General features: G+C 52.1%; 1 protein-coding gene across 13 annotated transcripts in view; it reads left to right on the forward strand.

Moving 5' to 3' along the window:
- Positions 1–12,706, forward strand: part of LOC140390360 (ras/Rap GTPase-activating protein SynGAP-like) — a 1,167,003-nt gene that overhangs the window by 671,052 nt on the left and 483,245 nt on the right. The window lies entirely within an intron of this gene.

Here is a 12,706-nt window from a genome sequence, read left to right on the forward strand (position 1 = left end):
CCCTCACGCTCCTCTCTCTCCCCCCTCACACTCCTCTCCCCCCCTCACTCTCCTCTCTCTCTCCCCCCTCACGCTGCCCTCTCTCCCCCCCTTACGCTCCTCTCTCCCCCCTCACTCTCCTCTCTCTCTCCCCCCTCATGCTCCCCTCTCTCCCCCTCTCACGCTCCTCTCTCTCACCCCCTCACGCTCCTCTCTCTCTCCCCCCTCACGCTCCCCTCTCTCCCCCCCTCATGCTCCTCTCTCTTCCCCCTCACGCTCACCTCTCCCCCCCTCACGCTCCTCTCCCCCCCCATGCTCCTCTCCCCCCCACGCTCCTCTCTCCCCACCCACACTCCTCTCTCTCCCCCCTCACGCTCCTCTCCCCCCCTCACGCTCCTCTCTCTCCCCCCTCACGCTCCCCTCTCCCCCCCTCACGCTCCTCTCCCCCCCATGCTCCTCTCCCCCCCACGCTCCTCTCTCTCTCCCCCTCACGCTCCCCTCTCTCCCCCCTCTCCCCCCTCACGCTCCTCTCCCCCCTCACGCTCCTCTCTCTCCCCCCTCATGCTCCTCTCTCTTCCTCTCACGCTCCTCTCTCTTCCCCTCACGCTCCTCTCTCTCCCTCCTCACGCTCCCCTCTCCCCCCTCACGCTCCTCTCTCCCCCCTCACGCTCCTCTCTCTCCCCCTCACGCTCCTCTCTCCCCCCTCACGCTCCTCTCTCCCCCCTCACGCTCCTCTCTCTTCCCCCCTCACGCTCCTCTCTCTCCCCCCTCACGCTCCCCTCTCCCCCCTCACGCTCCCCTCTCCCCCCCTCACGCTCCTCTCCCCCCCACGCTCCTCTCTCCCCCCCCACGCTCCTCTCTCCCCCCCACGCTCCTCTCTCTCCCCCCTCACGCTCCTCTCCCCCCCTCACGCTCCTCTCTCTCCCCCCTCACGCTCCTCTCTCTTCCCCCCCCACGCTCCTCTCTCTCCCCTCACGCTCCCCTCTCCCCCCTCACGCTCCTCTCCCCCCCCCCACGCTCCTCTCTCTCCCCCTCACGCTCCTCTCCCCCTCATGCTCCTCTCTCTCCCCCCTCACGCTCCTCTCTCTCCCCCCTCACGCTCCTCTCTCTTCCCCCCTCACGCTCCTCTCTCTCCCCCCTCACGCTCCCCTCTCCCCCCTCACGCTCCTCTCTCCCCCCTCACGCTCCTCTCTCTCCCCCCTCACGCTCCTCTCTCTCCCCCCTCACGCTCCTCTCTCTCCCCCCTCACGCTCCTCTCTCTCCCCCCTCACGCTCCTCTCTCTCCCCCCTCACGCTCCTTCTCTCCCCCCTCACGCTCCTTCTCCCCCCCTCACGCTCCTCTCTCTCCCCCCTCATGCTCCTCTCCCTCCCCCCCTCACACTCCTCTTCCACCCCTCACACTCCTCTCCCCCCTCACGCTCCTCTCTCTCCCCCTTCACGCTCCTCTCTTCCCCCCCTCACACTCCCCTCTCTCCCCCCCTCACACTCCCCTCTCTCTCCCCCTCTCACTCCTCTCCCCCTCTCTCACACTCACTCCTCTGTCTCTCTCCTCGCCCTCTCCCCCCCACCTGTCTCACTTCCTCTCCCTATCCCTCCCCTCTCTCTCCCTATCTCCCCTCTCACATCCTCTCCCTCTCTCTCCTCTCACTCTTCACGTACCTTCCCCCTCTCTCTCTTCCTCTTCCCTCTCCCTTTGCTTTCTCACTTCCTCTCCCTCTGACTCCCTCACCCTCTCTCTCATTCCTCCCCTCTCACCCTCTCTTCCATGCTTCATCTCCCTCTCTCTCTCGCCTCTGCTCCTCACTTCCTCTCCTTCTCTCTCTCTCTCTCTCTCCTCTTCCCAGCTCCCTTTCCTCTCTCTCACTTCCTCTCCTCTCTCTCCCCTTCATCTCCTGCTTGTCCCCTCTCGCTGTTTGTCTTTCTAGTTCTCTCTCCCTGTTTCCTTCCTCCTTTTCTCTCTTCTTTCTGTCACTCTCTCTGTTCCCCTCTCTTCCCCTCCTCTCTCTATCTCCCTCCCTCACCAATATCCTCTCTTCCCGGCTTCCCCTTCTCTTTCCATCCCCCCCACCACTTCTTCTTCTCTTTCTCCCCCCCTTTTCTTTCTCACTCTCTCTCCTCTCTTCTCACGCTACCTTCAGTCTGTCTACTCACTTCTCTGCTGTCTGCCTCTCCCTCCTTCTGTCATAACTCACTCAATGCCTCCTCCTCTCTTTTACGACTCTCACTCTCTCTCTGCTACATGTTCCCTCTAATTTCTCTCTCTATCTCTCCTCCTTCCCTGCCCCCTCTTTTTTGCCATCCTTCTCCACCCCATCCCCCCAGTCTCTCACCGGCGAAGAGGTTGCCTCGTGTTGTTTGAGTGGGGGCGGAGTGTTGTTTTGAGGGCTGTTTAGCACAGGGCTAAATCGCTGGCTTTGAAAGCAGACCAAGGCAGGCCAGCAGCACGGTTCAATTCCCGTACCAGCCTCCCCGAACAGGCGCCGGAATGTGGCGACTAGGGGCTTTTCACAGTAACTTCATTGAAGCCTACTTGTGACAATAAGCGATTTTCATTTCATTTCATTAGAACTGTTGTATTATCACAACCCATTCATTTATTCTATGAGGCCCAAATCTGTACTGTCACCTGAAGGGCACGTAGACATGTAGACATCTGTGCAATATTTGTGAGGCTGAGGTGAGATCAAGGACCCCTTGTTGCACTCACAAAGTGGACTGCAGAGGGCACCTGTCAGAAAAAGCTGGAATTTCAAAGCAATCCACTTTCTGTATATGTGAAATGCAGATTACTGGACATGATTCACCTCCCCATAAAGGGACTGTGTCGTCTGGTTTCCCGGCGGCTAGGGGTGGCTTCAACGGGAAATCCCATCGGCAAGCGGCAGGAATAGAGACTCCCACCGCTGGCGAATGGCGCGCATTCCGGGTCCACCATCTCCGTGACAGTCCCTCCTGAAAGGGACTGATGCATGATCAATCACTACTGAAGCGAGATTGTAGTCCAATTGAAGGCTTTAATGAACAAGTAGTTACCCCAGCAGCTCCGGTACAGAATGACTGCTGTGGGTGAAACACAGACTCTAATGCTCCGCCTGCTGGGCGGAACCAGCAGGCAGGTTAACACTCATACCACAGCATAAGGTACATCCCACCTAGGTACCGCAAAACCCCTAATATAGCCCACCACAGGGACTGTGTCTTCCAGCAGCAGGTCAGTGTGAGAGGGAGACAGAGGCGGTGGTGTTGTGGACCATTAAAGTGCCCGAGGTCCCCAAGGTTTCAGTCCTTCCTGGCATTCCAGCTGCACAAAGCGGCCACACCAGGGACAAAAGGAAATGGGAAAGGGCATCCCCCCAATTTGCATGTCATTCCTGCTGAAAATCAGGTCCAAGGTGCCAGACATTTGATTCAAGAGTTGGAGCCAGACAATCTACTCTGCACAAACAGCACATTTTGGTTGAGCACTAACGGCAAGTACATTGACTCTTCCCCATCCCCAACACCCCACACACACTCAGCTCACCATCACACTCAGCTCACCATCACACTGACCCACATCCACACTGACCCACATCCACACTGACCCACATCCACACTCAATGACCAACACACTCAATGACCAACACACTCAATGACCAACACACACTCTCTCCCACACACAATGGCACACACACATACAATTACCCACACACATACTTACCTGTCGTGTTGTGTACTCTGGGGATAACACAGGCTGCAACTCGATGCAGCTTTGACCAAAAGATACTCCAGACTTTGAAGTAAGTTCTAAGTGATTTGTTGAACCATTCGCACAGTTCTCTAGGAGTTTGACTCTCCTGCTAATCTTGCTATAGTAACTCAGTCTAACTAACCAGTCTGCTCTAAGCCACGTGGTGGGTGTGATGCTGCTGATCTGCCCCTGTCCTGCTCGCTAAGTGTCGCCTGTGGAAAGAGAAAGAGCATGTGTGCCCTGTCCTTATATATATGGGTTGTGTAATGCCCCCTTGTGGTAGCGTCACCTCTGGGTGTCTTGACTGCCCATTGGTCGTGTCCTATTCTATGTGTTCATTTGCTGTATGTCATGATGCCTCTGGTGCTCCCTCTAGTGTTTACTTAGTCGTAGTGTATTTACATTAACCCCTTGTGTATTTACAGTGATGCATATCACCACATTACCAACACCCACACACTGACCAACAAACAAAGAACAAAGAACAAAGAAATGTACATCACAGGAACAGGCCCTTCGGCCCTCCAAGCCCGTGCCGACCATGCTGCCCGACTAAACTACAATCTTCTACACTTCCTGGGTCCATATCCCTCTATTCCCATCCTATTCATGTATTTGTCAAGATGCCCCTTAAACAACGAAATGCTGACCAACATCCACACACTGTCACACACACGTAGAAACTGACACACACAAACACCCACACACACCTACCCCTCCCCACACACACACAGACTAACCAACACCCACACACACTGACACACAGAGAAACTGACACACACACTGATGCACTCTGACACATACACTGACCCACACACTGACCCACACACACGAACACACACAAACACTGACCCACACACACACACACAACTGCTGACCCATAAACACACTCTGACACACACACAGACTCACATACTGACCAAACACAAAATGACCCACACACTGATCCACAAAAACACAAACACACTGACCAACACACACACTGAGCCACACACTGACCCCCTACCCCCACACATACACTGACCCCCTCCACACACACACACATCATACATACACACAGACTCACACACACAAACTGACCCCCTCCCACACACATAGATACACGCACATACGCACACACACTGATCCACACATGCATAAACACACAGAACCATACACACAAAGACACACTGCCCCACATACAGACACACACAAACTGACCCACAAACACACACATTGACCCACAAAAACTGACCCCCCCCACTCCCACAACCACTGACCCCCCCCCCCACTCCCACAACCACTGACCCACACATTCACATGTCCACAGACCAACACCCACACAAGTGCACTGAGCCACACACTAACATACACACACACACACACTGACACCCACTGGCCCACACACACATTGACACACCCACATTGATCCGCCCCCCACACACACACACTCTGACCCAAACATGCACAACACACTGACCCACAAACACACACACAAACTGACCCCCCACACCCACAACCGCTGACACACACTGGCCCACCCACAGACACACACAAATACACACGACACATATACATACACAGACACACATACTGACATACACACTGACCCACACACAAACATATCCCGTACACAGACACACAAAAACACATTGTGTAATAATCCACAGGAGGTAGGGGTTCCGTCACTACACCAGTATTTATTTGCAATAACTTATATACAAGAGCAGCTCCAAACAGTGCTGCTAGCATTCCAGTCAACGTAAGACGGCCTCACAAAGCCTACACAGGTGCTTATATGGGCCCCCTCAATGAGCTATCATTGAGGGAGCTCATACTCCAATTGGCCAACCAATAATGCCAATTGGAGGTCATTACACCCCTCCCCCCCAAGGTCCGAGGAATTCCTGCCAGCTGGCATTCCTCTGAGCTTCTTCCTGCTCCTCCTGTCCGGGTCTGTCACCTCTGTGTCGTCCGCCGGGTCGTTCTCCGACGTGGGTGGGGTGTACCTTATAGGTGTCCGTCTTTTCCTTGACGACCTCCTTGGAAGTTGTACTTCCTCCTCCTCGGGGAGAGCTGTCGCGGCGGCCTCGTCGAACGTGTCCATCTCCGACTCTGACGACTGGATGACAGGGTCTGGAGAAATTGCTCGGGGCTGGGGTGTGGGTATCTTTCCCGTCTGAGTTATCCCAGCTTGAGGCGGTCCTGCTTCGACTGCCTCCAGGTGTGGTTCCACTGCCCTTATTTGGTCTCGGTGTTTCTTCAGCACCTTACCTCCTATCGAAACTTTATATGATATGGGCCCTGTGTGGGTCTCTACTTTCTTCCTTAATGCAAAAGGTACCGGCCTGGCCTTAAAAGATTTCGGAAGGGCTTCTGGGTCCATGTACAAAGTTGCTTTGGCACCTATAATTTTCCCCAAACCTTCTTGGAAGACCTCCGGGTATTTTTGGAGTACTCCACTCACCACTCTGGAAAGTTTTCATCCAATCTAAGTTTATCTCTTTCAGCCAGTTCCGTCCTATTAAGTTCAGTCCGGAGCCCTCTACTATCGTCAATGGTAATCTGAGCAATTGTTTGTCATATTCCACGGGTACATGAGTCGTGCCTAGAACTTCCAGGGGTTCCCCCGTGTAGGTTTTAAGTTTTGTCGATGTTTTTGTTAGGGTTAGTGGCTGGAGTCCATCTTTGATTTTTTTAAATGCTGCCTCTCCCATTACTGATACGGCCGCACCAGTGTCTATTTCCATTAGTCGGCCGACCCTTCACCCGTGGGGTAATCTTAATAGGTTCTGCTTTCTTCGTCGCAATATTATATAATTGTGACCCTTCGGAGGATGGGGCATCTAGGTTGTGTACTTCCCTGCGTCCCCACCTGCTATTCCTCTTTTGTCACCTCCTTCTAGGGTTTCTGTCGCTGTTACCCCACTCTGTCTGGTGCCAGAAATGGTCCTTCTCGGTTGGGAGAGCCTCAGCCGGTAGTTCCCTCTGTCACCGGTTAGTCCTAGCAGACTTGGGGGCAGTTCTGGGGTTTTCCTTTGGCCCTCTGTTCCTCAGGCTTTTCCTGAGGGCGGCTATCTGGTAGCTGGACCCATTGTGGTAGTCCCTCTCCCAGGTATCTACCTCCATTGGCGTGCCCTGTAGTTCCTGCGCCCCACTTGCTGCCTTTTCTAGGGACAGTGCGAGCTGTAACGCCCGCCTGCAGTCTAGCTTCCGCCAACAGGCGCTTCTGTATTGGGAGGTCATTTATGCCACACACTAATCGGTCCCGAAGCATTTCATTTAGCGTCGGGCCGAACTCACATTTTTCCACCAGCCTTCTCAGGTGGGTCAAGAAATTCGTGACCGACTCTCTGTCTTCCCGCTTCGCTGTGTAGAATCTGTACCTTCGCAAAATGAGGGGTGGTTTTGGGCCATAATGATCTTCCACCAATTTTGTTAATTCTTGGAAAGGTATCGTGTCCGGCATATCGGGATAAGTTAGACTACGTATAATGGCGAAGGCTGAGGGTCCGCACGCTGACAGCAGTATAACCCGTTTCCTTCCGTCCTCCGTTATCTCATTGGCCTGGAAAAAGTAACACATTCTCTCCACATACTGGGACTAGTCCTCAATAGTCGGGTCGAATGCATCCAACTTCCCAAAAAGAGTCATTTTTGAAAGAGCAAGGCTTACCCTCCGAGTGCGGCAGCTGGTCTCCGCAAGGTTCTTTGTTTACCTCGTCGCCACTGTAATAATCCACAGGAGGCAGGGGTTCCATCACCACACCAGTATTTATTTGCAATAACTTATATACACGAGCAGCTCCAAAGAGTGCTGCTAGCATTCCAGTCAACATAAGACGGCCTCACAAAGCCTACACAGGTGCTTATATGGGCCCCCTCAATGAGCTATTATTGAGGGAGCTCAAGGATACACAATGTACTGTGATGGTTGACCAAAAATTTTCAATAAAATATATATATTTTTTTAAATTGAGGGAGCTCATACTCCAATTGGCCAACCAATAATGCCAATTGGAGGTCATTACACATTGACACACCTAGACTGACCCGCACCCTCACGTACACACTGACCAACACCCACACACTGATCCACCTGCACATACGAACACACACACTAGCACACACACACCAACACACGCATTGATCCACACACCTACATACACACACACTGTCCCAAACATGGACACACCCACTGAAACACACACAGACATACACACTGACACACACATACACACACACACTCTGACCCAAACACACACAAACACACTGACCCACATACACTTGCATACAAACACACTGACCCACATACACTTGCATACACATACACTGACCCACACACAGACACACACACTGACTCACACACACACACTCAATAACTGACACCCTCCCCACACACACACACTCACACATACATTCATACACACATACACAGACACTGATCCACATGCACAAACACACTGACTGACACACACATGCTGACCCATACACACAAACACACACATATATACACACAGATACTGACCCACACACACTAATCCACACATACTGCCCCACACACACTACCAGTGGGCAGCAAGGTAGCATTGTGGATAGCACAATTGCTTCACAGCTCCAGGGTCCCAGGTTCGATTCCGGCTTGGGTCACTGTCTGTGCGAATCTGCACGTTCTCCCTGTGTCTGCGTGGGTTTCCTCCGGGTGCTCCGGTTTCCTCCCACAGTCCAAAGATGTGCAGGCTAGGTGGATTGACCATGATAAATTGTCCTTAGTGTTGGGTGGGGTTACTGAGTTATGGGGATAGGGTGGAGGTGTTGACCTTGGGTAGGGTGCTCTTTCCAAGAGCCGGTGTAGACTCGATGGGCCGAATGGCCTCCTTCTGCACTCTAAATTCTATGAAATTCTATGAAACTACACAGACACTCAACTACACACCCATTCACCCACACAAATACAATTATCCACATACACACACACTGACGCACACAGACACGCACAAACTGACCCACACCCCACACAAACTGACCCAGCACACCCACAACCGTTGACCCACACATAAACACATACAGTGACCAACACTCACACACTGACCCACATACTGACCCACATACAAACACACACACATCCCACACACAAACACACATTTACACACCTAAACCAACCCCCCCCCCACAAAGGCAAACATACACACTGACCAACATCCACACACTGATACACCCACACATACAAACACAAACACACACTGACACCTCACTGATGCACATACACACGACCCACACACTTACATACACACTGTCCCAAACACAGACACACATGCTGAAACACACACAAACTGACCCCCACACTCACACACACAACCGCTGACCCAAACACACACACACACTGGTCCACACACAAATACTCACCTCCATACATACACACTCTGACCCACACACACTGACCCACACACTGATTCACCCACACGCACACTCTGATACAGGCAATGACCCACACACACACATTGACACACCCACATCGATCTGCCTCCCACACACACGCACTCTGACCCAAACACGCACAACACACTGCCCCACACACACATGCATACTATACAGATAGACACACACACATCGTACACACACACATACTGACCCACACAAACACACACACTGGCCCACACCCCATACAAACTGACTCACACACAAACTGACCCCCCACACCCACACACAACCGCTGACCCATGCACACACACACTGTCCCACATACACAAGCACACTGACCAACACCCACTCATTGGCGCACACACTGACATACACACTGACCCACACATTGACCCACACACAAACACACACACACTGACACAGCCACACTGACCCACACACACAAGCACTCTGACACACACTGACCCACACACAAACACACACATATATACACACCCATGCCATACACAGACACACAAACATACATTGACACACCTAGACCAATTCGCCCCTTCACACACACACACATATATACTGACCAACACCCACAGATTGATCCACCTACACATAGACACACACACGAACACACACACAGATCCACACAGACACTGACCCACATACCTACATACACACACACTGTCCCAAACATGGACACACCCACTGAAACACACACAGAAATACACACTGACACACACATACACACACACACTCTGACCCAAACACTCACAAACACACTGACCCACACACAGACACACACACTGACTCACACACACCAACAAGACCTGACTCCATCCCCACACACACTGACCCCCCACACACGCACTCACACATACGTATATACACACACACTGATTCACACGTACAAACACACTGACTGACACACACATGCTTACCTATACACACAAACACATACATATATACATACACACAGACACTGACCCACACACAATCACTAACCCACACACACTACCAACAGAACTACACACTCACCCACACACTGACCAATACCCAGACAAACACAATGATCCATGCACACACACACTGACCCACCCATACACACTGACCACTCTCCCCACATACACTGACCCACACACACTACCATCAAAAACACACACACATTCACCTACATAACATACACTGACCAACACCCACACATAGTGATCCACACCACTGATCCCCAAAACACACACACTGACCCACACACACTGACCCACACACACACTGACACACACACGCATGCTGACCCACACGCACAAAGATCCACTCAAGCACATTGACCAACACACATCCTGACCCAAACACACACTGATCCAAACACACACACTTTCACACACTAACCCACACACACTGAACCACACACAGACTGACCCACACAAACACACTTCCACACACACTGAACCAGATGCCCACACACACACACATTGACCCACACACAGTACCCACACATTCACGCATATTGGCCCACAAACACACATTGATCCACAAACTGACCCACACACACACACACTGACCCACAAATACACAGATCCTCACACTGACCCACACACATACTGACCCACACATACACATTGATCAAAATACTGACCCATACACATGCACAAATTCATCAGCACACACAGAGATACTCACAGTGACCTGTACACACACACACAGACCCTCACACTGACACACACACACTCACTGACCCACACAAACACATTGACCCACACACACCCATACATACACAAATCGGCCCACAGGCATACACATACCCAAGCATACACAGACTGACCCACACACACTGACCAAATCCCCCCCACACACTGACCAATACACACACTGACTCCTGAAACACCACACAGATCCACACACAAACACACACGCTGACCTATACACACTAACAACAAAAACACATACACAGACGTCTAACACACTGACCACCTCCCCACAGACTCACATTGACCCTGACACACACACACCCATTCACATACTGACACACACGCACATTGACCCGCACAGGCACACACACACTGACCTGCACAGACACCCATACACGTACACATAGACACCCACACAGTGATTCACACATTCACACATATTGGCCCACAAATTCACATTGATCGGCACATACACACTGACCCACAAATACACAGGTCCTCACACTGACTCACACACATACTGACCCACAAACAAATACATTGACCAAAATACTGACCCACACACTCACAATACACAACTTCATCAGCACACACACAGACCCTCACACTGACCCACACGCACACACACTGATCTACAAACACATTGACCAAAATACTGACCCACACACGCACTCACACTCAGATTGACCCACACATACTCACACAAACTGACCCACATACACACACACACTGAACCCCCCCCCCATACACATTGACCACTCCTCCACACACACTGACCTGCACGCACACACATACACATGCTGACCCAAGCAAGCTGATCCACTCAAACACATTGACCAACACACATTCTGACCCACACACCCACACACATGCATTGACCCACAAACTCATACACACACACATTCATCTACACACACACACACATCCTCACACTAACCTGCACACACACACATAGACCCTCGCAGTGATCCACGTACACACTGATTCACACACACATAGACCCTCGCAGTGATCCACGTACACACTGATTCACACACACATTGGCCAAAATATTGACCCACACGCATACATTGACGTAGACAGGCCATTGACCCACACATACGCAAATACACAAATTGGCCCGCAGGCATACACTGACCCACAGACGCACTGACCCACACACATACACATATTGGCCCACACAAACACATTGACCCCTACAGACACACACACAAACACAAACACATTGCCCCGCGCACGCACCCACACACATCCACACATTGACCCGCACACATACACTGTCCCACACACACGCACTCTGACCCACATACTGTCCCATATGCACACTTTGACCCACACACACACAGACCCTAATACTAACACACACAAATTCACCCACACATACACTGACCCACACACACATACACTGACCCACAGACCCTCACACTGACCCACACACACACAAAAAGCCATACACACATTGCCCGTGCACACACGCACATATTTACACACACTTTGACCCACACAGACATACACACACTCATTGACCCAAATATTCACACACGTTAACCCACACACATTCTGACCCCCACACACACACACTCATTGACCCAAATATTCACACACGTTAACCCACACACATTCTGACCCCCCCCCCCCACCACACACACACACACGAGTCTTGGGAAAAGGCTGGGAAATGGGAATGGATGGGGAGAGGCCAGCTAGGGAGGGAGAGTCTGGAGTGTTTGGGACAGGAGTGATGGAGAGGAGCGCCAGAAGGATTGGGAGGGACAGGGGATTGGGAATGGGCCAAGGGGGAGATATTTGGAGGGACCGGGGAATGAGGATGGGCCGGATGGACGGGGAAGGATTGGAGGATGGGCTGGGGTGGAGAGTGATTGGGAGGAGCCTGGGGATGGGCTAGTGGGAGCAGGGGGAG

Source organism: Scyliorhinus torazame, chromosome 14 (assembly GCF_047496885.1).
Source record: "Scyliorhinus torazame isolate Kashiwa2021f chromosome 14, sScyTor2.1, whole genome shotgun sequence".
Classification (NCBI taxonomy): domain Eukaryota; kingdom Metazoa; phylum Chordata; class Chondrichthyes; order Carcharhiniformes; family Scyliorhinidae; genus Scyliorhinus; species Scyliorhinus torazame.